This window comes from Corvus kubaryi, unplaced genomic scaffold (genome assembly GCF_017639235.1).
Source record: "Corvus kubaryi isolate FWS band 111438036 unplaced genomic scaffold, C.kubaryi_AGA036_p1.0 66, whole genome shotgun sequence".
NCBI classification, from domain to species: Eukaryota; Metazoa; Chordata; class Aves; order Passeriformes; family Corvidae; genus Corvus; species Corvus kubaryi.
In genome coordinates this window covers 35,592,707-35,611,709 of record NW_024582054.1, presented here as the reverse complement: position 1 = coordinate 35,611,709, position 19,003 = coordinate 35,592,707, and positions in this window count along the sequence as shown.

Here is a 19,003-nt window from a genome sequence, read left to right as displayed (position 1 = left end):
TCCCTATCCCCGTGCTCCCCTGGGCATTCCCCATCCCTGTGCTCCCCTGGGCATTCCCTATCCCTGTGCTCCCCTGGGCATTGCCCATCCCTGTGCTCCCCTGGGCATTCCCTATCACTCCCCTGGGCATTCCCATCCCTGTGCTCCCCTGGGCATTCCCTATCACTCCCCCGGGCATTCCCATCCCTGTGCTCCCCTGGGCATTCCCTATCGCTCCCCTGGGCATTCCTCATCCCCATACTCCCCTGGGCATTCCTCATCCCTGGCATTGCTCCCGGGATGGGGAAGGAGCTTGGCTCCTCCTCAAAGCAGCTTTTCCGTGGCACAGCAGCAGCACCTGGGAGCAGCTGAGGCGCTTTTCTAGAGGAGTTTGTTGTGCAGAAAAACCAACTGGGAACATCTCCTGCTGTTCTCCTTGTATGCCAGGCAGGAGAATTCCCCTGGGATAGAGACCTGGAACCAAAGAATTACAGAATCATTAAGGCTGGAAAAGACCTCCAGGATGATCAAACCCAACCTTTGATCACCATTTGCCCACTAAACTGTATCCCAAAGTGCCACATCCACTCTTTGTCTGGACACCTCCAGGGCTGGGCACTCCAAAGCTCCCTGGGCAGCCCCTGCCAAGGCCTGAGCTCCCTTTCCATGGGGAAATTCCTGCTGCTGTCCACCCTGAGCCTGCCCTGGCCCAGCCTGAGGCCGTTCCCTCTCCTCCTGTCCCTGTTCCCTGCCAGCAGAGCCCGACCCCCCCGGCTGCCCCCTCCTGTCAGGGACTTGTGCAGAGCCACAAGGTCCCCCCTGAGCCTCCTTTGCTCCAGCCTGAGCCCCTTTCCCAGCTCCCTCAGCTGCTCCTGGGGCTCCAGACCCTTCCCAGCTCCATTCCCTGCCCTGCCCCAGCCCCTCCATGTCTCTCTCAGCACGAGGAGCCCAGAGCTGGACACAGGATCTGAGGTGAAGCAGAACCTGTTGTTCCTGTCCCTCATCCTTGCACTCCCTCAGCCTCCACCCATCCCCTCTCCATGCTGGAATCTTCTCCAGTAGGTCCAGCCCCCACCAGACAACCCCCGACCCCAACAGGAGCTCACCCGCCCTCCATCCTCGCTGGACCAGCTCCGGATCCATCCCCTGACCTGCCCAACCACACACATTCATTCTTTCACAAAGTTCAGCCACAACTGGCGTTTGCTGTGTCTGGGTGTTTCCTCTCACTGCTTTTATGGCGTTCCCGTAAAGCTGAAGAGCTCATTGTGTGCTGTTACCAAGCTGAAAAGCCACCTCATCCCAACCATGGGGTTGTTTATGCAACCCAGATGTTCAGGCAGCTCTGGAGGAGCCCAGGATGCTGTAAAGTTGATGCTTATCATAAATTATAATATTTTATTTAACTCCGAGTAAAACCCAGCTGACAAAGATATTTTATGGATACCTATTCATGGGAATGGGAGCCATGGATCATCCCTAACGCAGGGAACAAATCCTGTGGGCCGGCTGCTTCACAAGGAGTCTCTTGGGAGCTGGGTTTGCCATTCCACCCAACAGCTTCATCTGGGGGACGGGTTCTCCCCCTGCTCTGCTCATGCTGAATATTTGATTCACTGCTAAATACAGTGACTATTTTCTGCTGGGAAAAAATCATGGAATCCCAGAATGTTAACTTGGAAGGGACATTAAAGCCCACCCAGCCCCACCCCTGCCATGGCAGGGACACCTCCCACTGTCCCAGGCTGCTCCAAGCCCCAATGTCCACCTGGCCTGGGACATTTTAAGAGAGCTGGAGAGGGACTGGGGACAAGGCCTGGAGGGACAGGACACAGGGAATGGCTTCCACTGCCAGAGGGCAGGGCTGGATGGGAGATTGGGAATTGCTGGCTGGGAGGGTGGGCAGGGGCTGGGCTGGAATTGCCAGAGCAGCTGTGGCTGCCCCTGGATCCCTGGCAGTGCCCAAGGCCAGGCTGGACATTGGGGCTGGGAGCAGCCTGGGACAGTGGGAGGGCTGGAATGGGATGGGATTTAAGGTCCCTCCCAACCCAAACCCTCTGGGATTCTGTGACCCTCACGCTGAAACCCCCACAGTGACACCCACTGCAACACCGCCAGTGGCTCTGAGGGACGTGTGGGACTGTCCCCAGGAAAGGGGATGGGAAGAACGAGAACTCTTTGTGCCACTTTTTCCTGACAGAAAAAAAAGAGGGAATGGGAATGGAAAACAGGGAATTAAGCAGCCGATCTGGCACAAAATTCGGTGTGTGCTGTGATGATGACTCACGAGCCCTGTGCACTGTGAGAAGGGGATGGTGCTGTCCCCTCCAGCCTGGGGACATCCTGCCTGGAGTGGAGCAGGAGGAGCTGGGAGGAGGCCGGGCAGCAGCAGCTGCTGGGATGGAGGTGCTGCTCCTTCCAGGTTCCCTTTGCCTGCGGAGCACTTTGCTCACAGATTTCCCTGGAGCATGGAGCATTCCTCTCAGGACAGTCTGGCTTTCCTTCCCAAAGTGTCCCTAATGCAGAATTCCTTCAGCTCCTGGGGTGGCTCCTGCTCCCACCCTGCTCCATCCCCGGGGAGGCTTTGGGGTCCGAGCTCAGAGCAGAGCCCAACTGCTCCTTCCAGCTGGCCATTTCTGCGTGACTCGAGAGCACCAGGAGACTACAGAATGTCCTTTCCTCTTCGGGGTTTTTAATTAACATTTCTATTATCAAGCTTAATTAGCACAGCTCTGGCTTCCATCTGCTTTTCCCTGTTGCAGCCTGCTGCAGACACTTTGCTGTGACATCCTGCAGCCCATCGCGGGGAATAACAAATGAGCGGTGCCGCGCTCACACGGCACAGCTGGAGCCACAGGACCGTGGGGACAAGGGACAGCCACTCCTCGGAGCTGCTGGTTGATTCCTGGTGTCACCTGGGGGTGTTTGTGACACTGTGGCCACAGGAGCTGCACGTGCTGGGAGCACTGGCCTGGCTGAGCTGTCTCTCAGAGCCCGTGTGGATCCCTTCCACCCGGGATGAGCACGATCCCAGCAGCGCTGTCAGCCAGGCCCTGGGTGGCAGCCACGTCACCAAGTGTGGCGCTGGCCCCGCGCAGGGACGGGCCAGGACAGAGCAGCTCGTGTGCAGCGACCTTTTCACTCTCCCGGCAGAGATGGAAGCGCCAGCTTGGCTCCTTTGAGCGGAGCAGCTTCTGACAGGTGACCGCAGGTGCCGGCTCCCTTCACCTCCCGTCAGCCCAGGAATTCCATGGATGCCCCAGGACATCGCTCCCTCTGCCCACAGAGCCCTCACCCACAGCTCCCAGCCTGGTTCTGCCACAGTCCCTGTCCCTCCACAGCCACCCCTGATGACAATTCCAGGGAATCCCCAGGAAAGGGGGGTCTGAATGCCAGGTAAAGAACCATGGAATCCCAGAATGGTTTGGATGGGAATGGATATTAAATCCCATCCCATCCCAGCCCTGCCATGGCAGGGACACCTCCCACTGTCCCAGGCTGCTCCCAGCCCCAATGTCCAGCCTGGCCTTGGGCACTGCCAGGGATCCAGGGGCAGCCCCAGCTGCTCTGGGCACCCTGTGCCAGGGCCTCCAAGCCTCCCAGGGAAGGATTTCTCCCCAATATCCCATCTATATTTATCCTCCTTCCATTCCTAAGGGACACATTCCCACCCCAGTTCCCTCTGCTGGCTCTGCTGGGAGCCAGGGCCTTTCCTGATACCCAGGCTGGGCCTCACACACAAAACCAGCCCAGCTGAGCTCGAGGTCACACAGCCTCCGAAGGTTCTCATTTCTCTGCTGCGACCTCAACTCCTTAAAGCCAAAATCCACATCCCCCTGTGCCTCCAGGGATGGAGAGCGGGATGAGGTCACTACAAGGAGGAAATTTGGGCTGCTCAGGAGCACGCAGCCCAGGGATGGGATTCCCTGCAGGACTGCCAGGGCCAGGCAGGACAGACCTGCTGGGGTCACACTCCTGCCATGGATCTTTTGCCTCCAGCAGGCAGCACGGAGGAGCCCAGCGCTGAGGATGCCCCAATTCCCAGTTGGACACTGGAGATGTGCCCAGTGGGACACCAGGGGGTCAGGATGGCCCAGCCCCTGTCCATGGGGTCCCTGTGCACCCACAGGATGTGTGACACACGGACTGGCAGCAGGACTGGGATAAATCCCACCCTGCTCTCTCCTCCCTCCATCCGTGAGGCTCCATCCGTGCTGCTTCCACATCTCCATGGCAACCATCCTGCTCAAATTAGCTAATGGCAGCGAGAACCTGGAGAATACTTAGGAAATTCTCATCGAATCGTTCCTGCTCCTCCAGTTTGCTCCATTCCACTGTGTAAAAACATCTCCTGCTCGTGCAGCGGTGACACGGGCACATGGGGAGTGTGGGGGCTGTGGCTTGGCTGATTTCCCTGCACCTAACCTGGGTGAAATCTGAAACCCCGAGTGCTCGCAGGCATGAGGGATGGAGGTTTTATTTAGGTCATTCCAGAAAGCCTCTATTAACTCACCTGGAGAGCAGCGCACGTTAAAATGGAAATACGGCTCTGAGCTGCCTGGGTCTGCTCACGGAGCAGGTTACTGCTCATGCCAGAAGTTATTAGAAGGAAAATCAGCTGTTTAAAATGTTTCTAATTGTCTCTTGGCTGCTCCCAGCACTCCAGCGCACACTGAACATGCCCTGGGACTCTCGGAGTGTCCAACACGGACACGGAGGCTGGTGCTCGGTGACAGATCCTGGATCCTGGAATCTTTGGGGCTGGAAAAGCTCTCTGAGAGCACCAGGCCCAGCTGTTCCCCAGCACTGCCGTGTCCCCGAGTGCCACAACAAGCTGAGGTGGCCCTGCAGCCCCCTCCTGGCTGGGCACACCCTTCCTGGCATCGCAGCTCCTGTCGCGAGTTCCGAGCTGTTGGAACAGTCCTGGTTTCCATCTTCCAAACATTCCTGCTTGAAGCACCAAACCCCAGAATTTCCCTCCACCTCTGCTTTGCCTCCTGGATAATTCAGGCTCCCCAAGGCTGGGCACCTCTCCTGGAAGCACAGGAGGTCCCACTTTGCTGCTTGGTGGGCACCAATCCATCCGAGGCTCCGTCTCTCCTGCGTGAGGTGAAACTGAGGCAAATCTGTGTGAGGGAAATCTGAAATCAATTTCCTATTTACTGGTGCATGGCTGGGTTTGATTTGTGCCTCGCTGAGGCAATCAGGAATCAGGGTTTTCTCCACGTTTAGATAAATTTGTGGGAAGTGTGGAGCAGGACAGGAGTGGGCAGCACATGGCAGTGCCCCAGCTCTGGACACGGAGCCTTCAGCCAGCGAGGTGGCCGCAGGTCCAGCTTCCAGATCTGCAAACTCCAGAGACCCACAAGGCTCCTGAAGGAATTCAATGCCTGTTAAAAGTCTGAATTTTGGGAAGGGTGATGAACTGATGGCTCTGAATTGCCCTGTGGATGGAGAATGAGGCCCATCTCAGGCTCTCCCAAAGGCCACCATGCTTCAGACATGGAAACAACATCAAAAGAGATAAATAAAAGCTGGGGGAGTCTCAGGTTGGATATCAGGGAAAATTCCCTCCTGGAAAGGGCTGTCCAGCCTGGCACAGCTGCCCAGGGCAGGGGTGGAGTCCCCATCCCTGGAGGGATTTCCAAGCCCTGTGGATGTGGCACCTGGGGACATGGGGCAGTGTGGCCCTGGCAGTGCTGGGGAGGGGTTGGACTCTGTGATCTTAAAGGGACTGTCCAACCTCAACGATTCTGTGATTCCATAAATCCCAAGCCCCATCAGAATAAGGGCCGTGGGACGTCCCTGGAGCTTTGCTGACGGTGACACCTGAGCCCAGACATTCCCCAGGGTCTGGCTGCAGCATCCAGACCCTGTCCCACCAAAATGCAGGGTGGGGAACAGACTGGAATAGTCCTGGGCCACGAGGGAAAGCTGCCAGCTGCTGGGAGGCTTCTGCAGGTGGGAACGGTGATCCACGGGCAGTGGGAAGCACAGGGCAGCTTCCCTGCTGCTGCACAGCGGCTCCGGAGCTGGAATAGCAACTCCAGGAGGGGAAAAGCACTGCTGAGGTGTTTTTCTGCTGTCAGAGCAGAAAGGAACCAGCGCTGTTCATCGCTGTAGCCTGCTGAACTGAAAACAAGGCTCTAAGCCTGCTGTGCTCTTTTCTACACTCTATTTATACATGGAGTCTCTTTCTAATCCTGTGGCACACAGACTGGGAACAGGAGGGACCTCGGGGTGTTGCACAGCCTGCTCCACAATGAGCTGCTCTGAGCACGTTTCTTGGGAATTTTAGAGGGGTGAGAGGCAGAACTTCTCTGTTTTTAAGCTTCCTTTCAGTGCTTTCAGACATGGACTCACCTTTCGGCTCAGGAGCGTCCCCATATCTGATGGGATAAGCCCAGAGCAGGAGTGTGCCCAGGCTCAGCTGCCTGTGGAAAAGAAATGTTAATAAATTGTTCCCTCTCCTCTCCCTCAGTCGTTTGCTGATCCTGGAAACACAGCTGCTGGTGGATTCGTGCAGCCTGTGCCTCCCGGGCTGCGGGAAGGGCATCGGCTCCTGATCCGGGATGGGAGAGCTGGGCAGGACAGAGGAGGGTCAGGACAGGGAACCCAGCCTTGAAAATCCTGGCTCTGATGGAAAACCAGAGCCTTGGCTGATGTGTGCGGTGAACTGCGGTAGATTCCGGTCCCATCCTCTCAGAATCCTGGAATCCTTGAGGTTGGAAACCCCTCCAGGACCATCCAGTCCCAGCTGTGCCCGATGCCCACCCTGTCCCAGCCCAACGTCCAGTCCCTCCTTGGACACCTCCAGGGCTGGGCACTCCAAAGCTCCCTGGGCAGCCCCTGCCAAGGCCTGAGCACCCTTTCCATGGGGAAATTCCTGCTGCTGTCCACCCTGAGCCTGCCCTGGCCCCGCTGGAGCTGAAGTTTGAGAAGAATCACCAATATCTGACCAGATTTAGATATTTTTAGTGCAGATGTGAACACAGAACTGGCCTGATTTCTCCAGATGTTCCTCTCCCCGCTGGGAGCTGCGGCACTGAGGGACTCTCAGGGAGGGTTCTTGGGGTTTGCTCCTCCCTGGATAATTCCCTTTGCCTTGGAAGTTGGAATTTATTACCTACAACTAACAGAAGAACCAGCAAACAGGAGAGGTATCCATCATGTGTCCATCACATCTCTTTAAACCCCATTCTCCTCTCATTCCCAGTAAATAATCTGCAAAATTATGTGAAAATAAAACCCCATCATAATAAAAATTACTTTTTAGGCAGTTGGCAAAGCAAATTTCCAAGGGAGAAAAATAGAAGCCTGGGAAATAACTCAATATTCAAGATACCAGCCTATCTTCATCAGCCTCTGCTACCAGATTAAGTTGTCAATGGAAAATCTTGATTTAAGGCTTTTTTTCAGAAGTGCTGTGACTTCAATATTGAAATTTCCCAGCAAATAAAGTCGTACACAGGGATAAATCAGCCCCTTCTCTCAAAACATTTGCTCAGGGATTTAATTTGAAAGCTGAATAGCTTATGGCATTTATTATCAGCTCATTGAATGACAAGTTTAAACTTCAGTTAAATATTCAGGCTGCTTTTAATACGACATTTTCGCTGCTCATGTGCAGCAAAGTCTATTTATTATTCCCAGAATAAAGTTCAAATCTGGGGAAACAAGCCCAGGAAGAAGGAGTGGAATATTGAGGAGTGATGAGTTTATTTTAACTGCTCTGCCAGCTACTTTTAAGAACAATTACTCACTAAAATATGGAGTTTTGGGAAATTTTGCTAAATTGGGGCATGGAGGGTCATTAAGAGGGGTTGGAATGTCCCAGGCCCCTGTGGCTGTTCCTGCCCTGTCAATTCCCGGTGAGAAGGAGAAGGATCCATCCAGAACATTTCATGTATTCCCACGGGACCACATCCTGGGATTGTTTCCATAAACTGCTGAACTGCAAACAAACCCATCCTTTTCCCCTTCTTGTCCTGTTGGGAGCTGTTCTTTATTTTAGTGGAGGTCAGAAACTTTCTTCTGCTTCTCAGCCTGAACTTATCCAGGGACACTTTAAATCCTTCAGGATAAATCCTTCCCTGGTGTCCAGCCCTGGATTTCTCCAAGGCAATCCCACCCCTCCCAGTTCCAGCTTGGCTCCAACTGTTAATCCCCACTTTCAGCCTTTCCCCACAGGAGAAGCTCAGTTTGGGTCTGGTTTAGGCAGAATTAACTTGAACTGGACATGAGGAGGACACCAAAGCTGCTGGGCCAGCTCAGCACCTGAGCTCCTCCCACCTCAGGGCTTGGGACGGCGTTTTCATGGAATTCTGGAATGGTTTGGGATGGAAGGGACCTTAAATCCCAGCCAGCCCCAGCCCTGCCATGGCAGGGACACCTCCCACTGTCCCAGGCTGCTCCCAGCCCCAATGTCCAGCCTGGCCTTGGGCACTGCCAGGGATCCAGGGGCAGCCCCTCTTCCCACCCCCTCTGTTTTAGCCGTGTTTGATGTGTTCTGCACATTCCACATCCACCTGCCATCCTGAGAGCAGGGAATAAATCAATAAATGACCATGGAGGGCCCCAGCTGTCTGTGGCCACCCCCAGTTCAGCATTTCTGAGCTCAGGCTGTGCCTCTCCCAGGCTCTCTCCTCGCCCTGCTAATGAAAGCAGCTGAACTCCGGTGTTATCTGTGCAGTACACATGGATAAAAACCCAAATAAGCACCAGGAGCCAGGCTGGCAGCATTGAAAATAGAAATCTGCTGAAGCAAGTCCATGAATAAAACGCATTGCAGTCCCAGGAAGGAAGTGTTATCCCTTGAAATGAACTGCCCTGGCTGACAAGCTCCGAGGGGCCCTCGGCATCCACAGAACCCCGGGAAAGGATGTACTTGGAATTACAGGATCTGTGTCTCCTGTCAGCCCTCACGAGGCACTGCAGAGTCATCCAGGCTTGAATTTCAAGTTGGTTTTGATTCTCTGGGCTGTTGAGAAAGGCTTGGAGCAGTTTATTTGTCACAGGCGTTGTCACATTGTGTCACCTGTGCTGTGCCACAGCCAGAGGGACGCTGCTGGGCCCTGGGCACCTCAGAGGAGATGCAATTCCTCCTGGACACAAGGAAAACCACTTTACAAATAGAAATAATCTGCATTTATCCCATTGGAATGCTCTGGAACAGAACATTGCACATAATGCCAGGAAACAACAGGTGAAAATAAAAGGAAAAGAGGTAATGGGATAAAGAGGAAGAGAACATCACCACCACTCAATTTCCTGCATTAAATATCTGCCTCCAGATCTGTTAAATATCCAGATTTCAGGAAGAGCCAGGAGTGGTTTGCTCTGGTCATCTATAATATGAAAAGTCCTGCTGATGGATACAAAAATACGGGATGGGGCATCCCTGCCCTGCCAGCTGGCCGTGGCTCTGGAGCAGGGCAGGGACAAGGTGGCCTCTCCTAAGGACAGAACCCCTCTGTTCAGTGTCATGGCAAGAACCTCCGGGGTGCTCAGGGAACAGTGCTGGGATCAGGAGCTGATCCCTCTCTCCTGCTGGCTTTCATCTGAAGAGCTCCAGAACCCAAAAGCTTGGGGTTGTTAATTATCCTGGCCAGCCCCGGGAGGCTGATCGGGATCAGCTCACACGCCCCGTCCGTGGCTGCAGCTCAGGGACAGCCCCGAGTCACAGCAGCAGCCCCAGAGCCAGAGATGATCCTTTAATCATCAGACAGCTCATTAACACGAGCAATTACTGCTCCGAAGTGAGTGAAAGTACAGCCTCGACCGGGCAGCAGCTCGCGGCTTGTGTGGGGAGCGCCCAGGGCGGCTGGGCCAGAGAACCTGTCCTGTCACCGCCCTGTGTCCTGGGATCCTGATCCCAGGGTTTGCTGGCCCTTGGAGCAGCAGAAAGGATCCCAAATCCCAGCACCGAGGTACAGCCAGTTTTCCATGAAATGGTCTCCTCTCACAGAGCCGGGTGCACCCCTTCCCTCAGGGAATGCTGCGCAAGGAGCCAGGCGATGAAGGAGATTTTCGTTTTCCACCCCAGGGATTCCGAGCAGATGGAACCAGTCCAGAGGAAAATGAATCCATATCCTCTGGACACAGAAGGGGGGCAGAGCTCACCCCTTGTGCCACGGTGGATTAAGGGTTTCTCAGTTTGTAGGAATCAACCCCATCCCAAGAATCATCTGGGACAACTCCAGTGCCTGGCACACCCTGGAACAGTGGGTGAGTTTAACACGGCGTGGGTTTGGAATGTGAAATAATAATAATAATAATAATAATAATAAAAATCTTTTCCAGGCCGATGCCTGGCCCGAGAGCCACCAAACACGGCAGCCCTGCACTGGTCGCACTCCTTTGGGACACAGCTCTGCCCAGCCCTCAGCTGATTTCTTGCCCAGCCAATTTAATTTGTGCCAGGTCTCTGCCCCATCCCCAGGGCCTGCAGCTCCCAATTCCATCATTCCCTGGGCAGGGAGACCCCAGATCCAGCCCCTTCCTTCTGCACTTCCCCACAAAAACCTCTTCCCTCGAGAGGATGCCAAGAGGAAAAAATGGCTTTGTCTGCCAGTGGAAATTTCCAAGGCTGGTAATTTGTACCACTTAATTAGCCCAGCCATGTAAATTAGAGCCAGGTTTATCCATCAGTGCAGGGTTTGATGAGCTCGGGGCGCTCCCTCCTGAGCTCCCACCACTGCCAGAGGGGAGCCAGGAGTGGCAGAATTGGGAAAAGAAGGAGGAATCACTGATTGCTGTGCCCTGGGGGGAGCCCCCGCTCCCATTCCCAGGGAAAGCAGAGTTCCAGCAGCATTCCTGAGGCACAAGAGGGGCAGCTGCAAAAGGAAATCATCTCTCATCGGAGCCATCTCGTTGTTCTGCCAGCTATTGATCTGCCGAGGTAAAATCGGATAAAATAAATGCGATAAGGTAACATGAAATAATGTCATTCAGTTAAAATAATATCAAATAAACTAATATAGTATCGAATAAGGTAAAGTAAAATTAGGTAAGGTATAATAAAATAAAAGATATAATATAAAACTAAATTAAATAAGAAAATAAAATGAAATAAGGTAAAAAATGTAAAATGAAATTAAAAATACAATAAAAAAGAAGATATAAAATAAAAAACCCCAATGAAATAAAAAATAAAATAAATTTTAAACAATAAATATAAAAACTAACAATAAAATAAACAATAAAAACCCCAATAAAATAAAAATAAGAACACAATAAAATAAAAACAATAAAATAAAAATAAAATGAAAACAATAAATTAAAAAAAACTTAAAAGAAATTAAAAAGAAAATACAAAACTGAAATAAAAATTAAAATAAAATATAATAAAACAAAATAAAAAGATTCAATTAAAAATAAATGTGCTAAGCTGAACCTGCCAAATGAGGAATGGGCAGCAGCTCCAAATTCTGGTGCTTCAGTAGTCCCAAACCCACATGAGGAGAGGTTCAAGCTGAAGTCCCTGGAACAGGGAGCAAACCTCAGGGATGTGGGAAGCGCCCTTGAGAGGCGGAACAGGAGCAGCTCCTCCAGGTCAGCAGTGACACCCAGCTCTGCGCCTGGCACCCAGAGAGATCCAAGGGCCTCTCCCTGCAGGTGGAAACCTGCTCCAGGAGGGACCAACAGCAGCAGGAAAGGGGAACAAAAAATTCCATGGAATAACAGAATCCCTGAGGTTGGAAAAGCCCTCCCAGCCCATCGAGTCCCAGCTGTGCCCGATGCCCACCTTGTCCCAGCACAGAGCTCTGAGTGCCACCTCCAGGCATTCCTTGGGCACCTCCAGGGATGGGCACTCCCCCATAATCATAATTCTGGGGGCTGGAAGGGGCATCCAAACCCGCCCATTCCAGCCCTGCCATGGGCAGAGCCACCTGCCACCATCCCAGGGTGCTCCAAGCCCATCCAGCCTGGCCTTGGCTCAGGTGTAGATAAAGACACCAATTTCACCCCAAAAGGACCAAGCTGCAGCTCCCTCTCTCCTCATCTTCTCTGCTGACACCCAAACCCACAACCCAAGCCCTGCCCTCCAAAACAGCAAAGGAATTGCCTGGTGTGAGGCCAAGGCTGGCCCTGTCCTGCCCTGGGGACAAGCAGAGGATGGGGAGGGAGGGAAGGGATGTCCCCAGCCCAGCTGGCGGCAGATCCCTGCAGGGGACCTGTGCCTCTGCTCACCCTCACTCACTGCAATCACAATCCCACATCTCTCGTATTTCCCACACACAAAAAAATCCAGCTGCCTATTAAAGCTGAAATGAGGCATTTTGAGAGCTTTTAGATTTATGCAGCCAATGCCTCAAAAGAAATGGATGGCTCCATTATAATGAGAAAGAAAGAAAAACCTTTCCCAGAGCCCATTTCAAAATAAATAATAATAAAAAAAAAAGTCATTGATGTCACCCGCTCAACAAAAAAAATCTAATTTAAGGTTTATGACAAACATGCCAAAACAAGCACAGGCTGCTCGGGATCATTCACGAAACACAGCAATAGATGAATAAACAGCCATAAGTAACGCGGGGAAAATTTGTTAATTAAACATTTAATGTAACCGAGCTCGTGAGCTGGCTGGGGGTTGAACTGAGCTCTATTTTTGGTGCTCACTGAGCTGAGCAGCTCCTCTACCCACACGGAGAAATTACGGGCCCGGAGTTAATTACGGGTTGGGAAGCGCTACCTGGGGAATGGGGTTGGATGCAGAGCAAAGGGGTCCATGGGGGGGCTGGGCTGGGGCTGTGGGGTTGTTCCTTCCCAATAGCTGGGGCTGTGTTTGGGATCTGCACCCCCAGGGATGTGTCAGGCCCTGCTCTGCTCCTCACCCACCCCACAGCGAGGGGCTGGGGGGACACAGCTGGGACAGCTGATCCCGACTTTCCCAAGGGATGTCCCAGCCCCCAGGACATTGTGCCCAGCACGTGGAGCTGGGGGACAGGGACGGGGGCACATTTGGGGTTTGCGTTCCCAAGCCGTGTGCTGGAGCCCTGCTGTCCAGGGGATGGCTGAGCACCACAGGAAGCGGGGAATTAATGCCTTGATTTGCTTTTCCTACCGAGCTGTCTATCTCAACCCACGGATTTTCTCACTTCCACCCTCCCACATCTCTCCCCGTCCTGCTGGGAGAGCGAGTGAGAGGCTTGGGGGGGATTGTTTGGCAGCTGAGGTTAAACCCCGGGAAGAGCCAAGGGAAAAGCTCTGCTCCTGCACAAATCAGCTTCCCTGGAGCCCCACAGGCCCTGGCCCCTTCCCTGCTCTCCCTCCCGAAAAGCACCACCTGCTCTTGGCAATCGCTCTCGTTTCAAGTGGCAACCCCAGGAAAGAACAACCCCAAGTCTCCCTCTCCCCGGGACTCCTCATTAGTGTGGACGTTCCCATGCATCACCCTAATGAGGCCGGGCCGTTCCAGAAACTGCTGCCCTGGGCTTTGTGGAAGCCTCCAAAAATCACAGGAATTTGGGGGGAAAAAGAAAAGCCATTAGTTAAACACAAAGAGTCACAAAGTACCAGTGGATGCTGCCAAAACCTGCCCGGGTTTCACTAATAACCGCTGCCCGGAGCACGAAGCGGGGGTTAAATGTGCTCCTGTTTTACTCGGAGCAGGAAAAGCTCCCGGCTCCTGCCAGAGCAGCACCGAGCAGCCAGCACCAGCAGGGCACGGACAGGATCCATCCCAGCTCGGACAGGAGCGTCTGGACCCCACAGGGAAGGAGGCAAGCTGAGGTGATGCCTTTTCCTGGTCTTAAAATCAAGAGTCAAACACGCTTAGAAGGGAAAAAGGGATTTTACCTTGGTATTTATTTTAAGGATCCTTAGGTGCACACGTCCAGGTCATATGCACCCCAATGCACACCACAATGCACCCCCAAAGATCTGGTATCACATTAGAGGTGTTACTAATCAGCAGATCTATCAAAGATTCCCCAATGAGAGGCTCGAGTGAGCCCCCTCCCCAAGGAGCCTTCCCCTGGATGGTTCTATCTCAGGTTACAGAACGTGTTCTGGAGAGGACCTTGGGCTCTGGGGCACACTGATCCCCGGCTACGAAGCTTCTGAGATGTTGAGTCTCCTGGCTGAACAAACAAGTCCAAGAATGGAGGCAAAGAGCACTGAGAATACAGAGGTTGTAAAAGGTATAACAGGGGTATAAAAGAAAAGGCAAAAATCTTCATGGCATCAAGGAAAGGCTCGTTATTCCACACTCCGCTTCCTTCTCCCTCCAGCATTCCCGCAGTTACAGACCCCAGGCTGCAGCGGGATGAGATAAAGGGGCATTCCCAGCTGGAAGCAGGCAGGGACACCTCCACATGCCCGAGGCCCCGGGAATTTGGGGTCAGGAATGTTAGAGGGATGTCTAAAAATAGCTTTCTCGAGTCAGCTTCCAGCATTTCTGTTGGTTTTGCTGTTGGAAAATAAAGCTTGGGGGACCCCGGAGAAGGCAGAGGTGGCTGGGCAGGAGTGGGGCACAGCAGGACCGTGTTTGTGGGGTGGATCCTTCACCCCCCTCTGCTCTGGGGCTCCAGGGTGGCTGCTCACAGAGGCTCCGGATGGGCTGGGGAGCAGGGCAGGGTCTGGCTCCAGCAGCTCCATCAGGAAACTTCGGGGGAATCGCTGCTCTGCCAGGGCTGCATCTGCCTCCCAAGGAGGTCAATGGGTATTTATTATCTGATAACTGAGCGTATCACAACGACAGGGAGATACAGCCCAGGCAAGTAAACAGAATGCAAAAATCTCCCTTTTCAACGTCAAAGAACCACGGAGGAGGGAGACTGAGAAGTCTCCAATTCCCACCACCTGCACAAGCCCCACGTTTTGGGGCTGAGTCTGGTCCCCAGGTGTGTCAATAACAAATTTTATTAAAAACCAGCACTGGCCCCGTGACTGAGCCACCACCTCATCCCCTTCCAGCAGCCAACAAGGCACCTCCTGAAGCCATCACTTGTCTGCAAAGGCTTTACTACAGATGTAAGTCTTTCATAAGATCATTAAGACTTGTAAGATATTGGGAAGGAATCCCTGGCTGGGAGGGTGGGCAGGCCCTGGCACAGGGTGCCCAGAGCAGCTGGGGCTGCCCCTGGATCCCTGGCAGTGCCCAAGGCCAGGCTGGACATTGGGGCTTGGAGCACCCTGGGACAGTGGGAGGTGTCCCTGCCATGGCAGGGGTGGGATGGGATGGGATTTAAGGTCCCTCCAACCCAAACCATTCCAGGATTTTGTGTGTTTCTCTACAATCTAAGATGAATAAACTTGTAAATAAGACTTCCTTGAGTCTCTCAGGAGCTGTGTCCCCTCCAGTGACCCAGATGCCACAGGAGCAGCCCCAGCCTTCTGGCCCAGCTGCTCCCAGCGGAAGCAGAGGAGGAACATCCAATACACCCCGACATCGAGGGCCCAGCTAACAACAAATCCTGCTCTGGACACAAAGAAAGGCACGCAGGAGCCCTCAGCACATTCACTCCCTCGTGAGAACACTGTCACACAGTTTATTACTCGCCAAGCCCTTGGATGTGCTGTTAATGAAATCCATTACACAACAGAGGTTTATTTTTAAAGAGCTCAAGCCTCTTGCAGCAGCAACCAGAACCGTTTATTCAAGCCCAGAATGGATTCTGAGGTGTTCAGACTGTATGGAACGGGCTGATTGTGCCTGGCACTCCTGCAGAGCTGCTGAGGACACTTTATCCCCATGGAAAGGTGTCCCTGCGAGTGCAGAGGTGGCAGCCAGGGCAGGGTTCTCTCTGTTGCTCCACAGGCAGCACAGAGGAGTTGGGAGCAGCAGATGGAGGATTCAGAAAGCTGGGAAGTTCAATGTGAATGCTCAGTGAGGAGCTTTTTCCCTTTGGGAAGCCTTCCCCAGCCTTGCAGCCCTGCTCCCTGCTCGTGCCCGGGCCGAGATCCCTGGAGGGGTTTGTTCCTTGGAGCTGGGAGCTGAGTTTGCCCTGATCTGCTCAGCAGTGACCTCGAGGTGCCTGAGCAAAGCAGCCAGAGCACTCCAGCCCTCCCTGACTCCATCAAAGTCACCAGAATTCCTCCCCTGTGGGATCCCTTTGGTGCCAGCTCACCCCACGGAGCTGGGGATCCCCTCCCTGGGGCAGGACACTGTTCCTGGCACATCACCAGCAGTGGGTGCACACAGAGCTCCTGCTGCCAGGTGGTTTGGGACACCTCCCTGTGCTTCCAGGGGCTCTGGGCTCATCCCACAGCCTCAGCAAGCCCAGCAGATGCAGACTGTGCCGGCAAGGGTTGAATCCTACAAGAGACACTTCCCCCCAGGGCGCAGCAGGGAGGATCCTCCATGGATTAATTCCTCATTCTAATGCTGCAGATAAATACCCTGGAAAAGTATTTAACAAATAAGAGAGAAGAGAGAGAGAAGCTTTCCAAATGACACTTGGGTGGGTTCAGGAGCGGCAGAAAGAGAGGGATTTGTGTCTGCAGAGGGAAAGGGGCAGCGTGCCAGGGACAGCTCCGAGACTTGCCCTAAAAACACAGCAAAGGAGGGCAGATTTAGATTAGAAATTAGGGAGAAGTGTACTAGCAATGGAGGAATCTGGAAGGTATCTTTTCAGCTTTATACCGGCTAGTGCTTGTATTTCAATGCCTTAGAAAGCCTCGAGCAGCCTTGAGAGGTAGCAAGGGCGATCTAGCACTTTAGTAGCTCTAAAATCGGTACCTGAATCAGCTGCAGAGCAAATACCATCAGCAGAAGCAAAGAGGGAGAAATATAGCTCCCTGCTCGCTCAATTCCCTGCAGTTAGAAGCCTTCAAATGAGACAGACGACCAGAGATGTTCACAGGAAAGTCGCTGAGCTGAGTGAGAGAGCATTTGCCTCCCCTCGACCATCTTTATCAGGAGAAGGGGAAAGGGGAGGACTGGGGGCGGACCCGGGGTGAGCGGCCAATCAGACACTGCTGAAGAGTCTGAGTTACATTTGGCTTTGCCCGCGCTTGGATCAAAGGAGCTCGGAGCACATGTCTTTGGGAGGGGGGAGGGGAAGCTCAGAACAGGCAGCAACAGAGAAGCTCTTCCCTGTGAGGGTGGGCAGCCCTGGCACAGGGTGCCCAGAGCAGCTGGGGCTGCCCCTGGATCCCTGGCAGTGCCCAAGGCCAGGCTGGACATTGGGGCTGGGAGCAGCCTGGGACAGTGGGAGGTGTCCCTGCCAGGGCAGGGCTGGGATGGGATGGGATTTAAGGTCCTTCCCAACCCAAACCATTCCATGAGTGTATGATTTTAAATGAAGGTTTTCCTGACACCTCGGTAGTTTCACATCTCTGTGAGAGGCTGTGCTGAAGCAGCACAGCTTGCTGGGTTTGCAGTCCCAGGGTGCAGGAGCATCTCTTTTCCCGGGCTCTGCAGCCGGTCCCTGTGCCCTGGCCCTGCTCTTTCCCCACACCAGTGCCCTGTACTCACCGATGGCTCATCCCCGGAGCCCAGCCATTCCCAAGGGAAGCAGGGGGAGCAGCCCCATGGAGCTGTGCACCCCGGAGAAGGCAGAGGTGGCTGGGCAGGAGTGGGGCACACCGGGACCGTGTTTGTGGGGTGGATCCTTCACCCCCCTCTGCTCTGGGGCTCCAGGGTCCCACTGGGACAAAGCCCCTGCTCCACCACAGGAATCTGAGAACCATTTAGGCTGGAAAAGCCCTCGCAGGCCATGGAGTCCAACCATCACCCAGCACTGCCAGGGCCACACTGACCCAGCTGAGCATCCCCAGCCCCCAAGGCACACCAGCAGCGCCTTGGGCAGCAGCAGAGCCCTCCGTGGCCGCAGCGGAGCCCTGTGCCGTGCTCCAGCAGCTCTCCCACAGTTCTGGAACAGGGAATGCTGCTCCCTGCACAGCAGCACGGGGCTCGTGGCTCCAGTGATGCCTTTTCCTGGTCTTAAAATCAAGAGTCAAACACGCTTAGAAGGGGAAAAGAGATTTTACCTTGGTGTTTATTTTAAGGATCCTTAGGTGCACACGTCCAGGTCATATGCATCGAGATGCACCCCACCGAGTCTTTCCCTGTGTCTCTGTGTCTCTCTTCTTTGTGTCTCTATGTCTCTAAGTCCCCCCGCAACATTGGGTATATCATTATAGGTTTTACTAATTAGCAGATCTATCAAAGATTCCCCAATGAGAGGCTCGAGTGAGCCCCCTCCCCAAGGAGCCTTCCCCTGGATGGTTCTATCTCAGGTTACAGAACGTGTTCTGGAGAGGACCTTGGGCTCTGGGGCACACTGATCCCTGGCTACGAAGCTTCTGAGATGTTGAGTCTCCTGGCTGAACAAACAAGTCCAAGAATGGAGGCAAAAAGCACTGAGAATACAGAAATTGTAAAAAGGTATAACAGGGGTGCAAAAGAAAAGGCAAAAAATCTTCATGGCATCACCAGGCAGGAGCAGGAGGGAACGCAGGGCTCGGTGCTGCTCCAGGAGCGGCGGTGCTGGGGCTCCAGACCGGGAAAAGGAGCCTCTGCCCCTGCTCCTCACCCTGGCAGCGGGGTCAGGGTCCCCCAAAAGCAGCACTTGCTCTGTGAACACTTCCAGCATCCACAGGGATCCTGCCTCCACTCGGATCCTCCATCCACAGGGATCCAGCAGCCAGGGGGAACACAAGGATGGGGAGAAATGGGGTGGGTGAGCACCGAGGGCACCCCTGAGTGAGGCAGGAACGGTTTCTTTGGCACCACAGAAAATTCCTGTGTTCAAAACACAATTTGGAAGGGCCAGCGAGGGCTGGGCACCCACCCCGTGCTTCTCCTTAATCCTGACACCTTCCACGGGCAGGGATCAACAGCAGAGCTGGGGAGAGCCTTGGCCTTGGAGCAGCCTGGGGCTCTCTCTGAACCTCCCGGGCTCCAGGAATATTCATCTGGTGCATGGCCAGAAAGCGAGGCAGGGAGATGAGAAAGCAAGGCAAGGAGATGAGAAACCAAGGAATGATAATGAACCACGAAAGTGAAATAAATCTGCCTAAATTATTCAGCAGCCTTGATGAGTGCAACACTTCCAAGCACTGCAGAGAGGCTGAG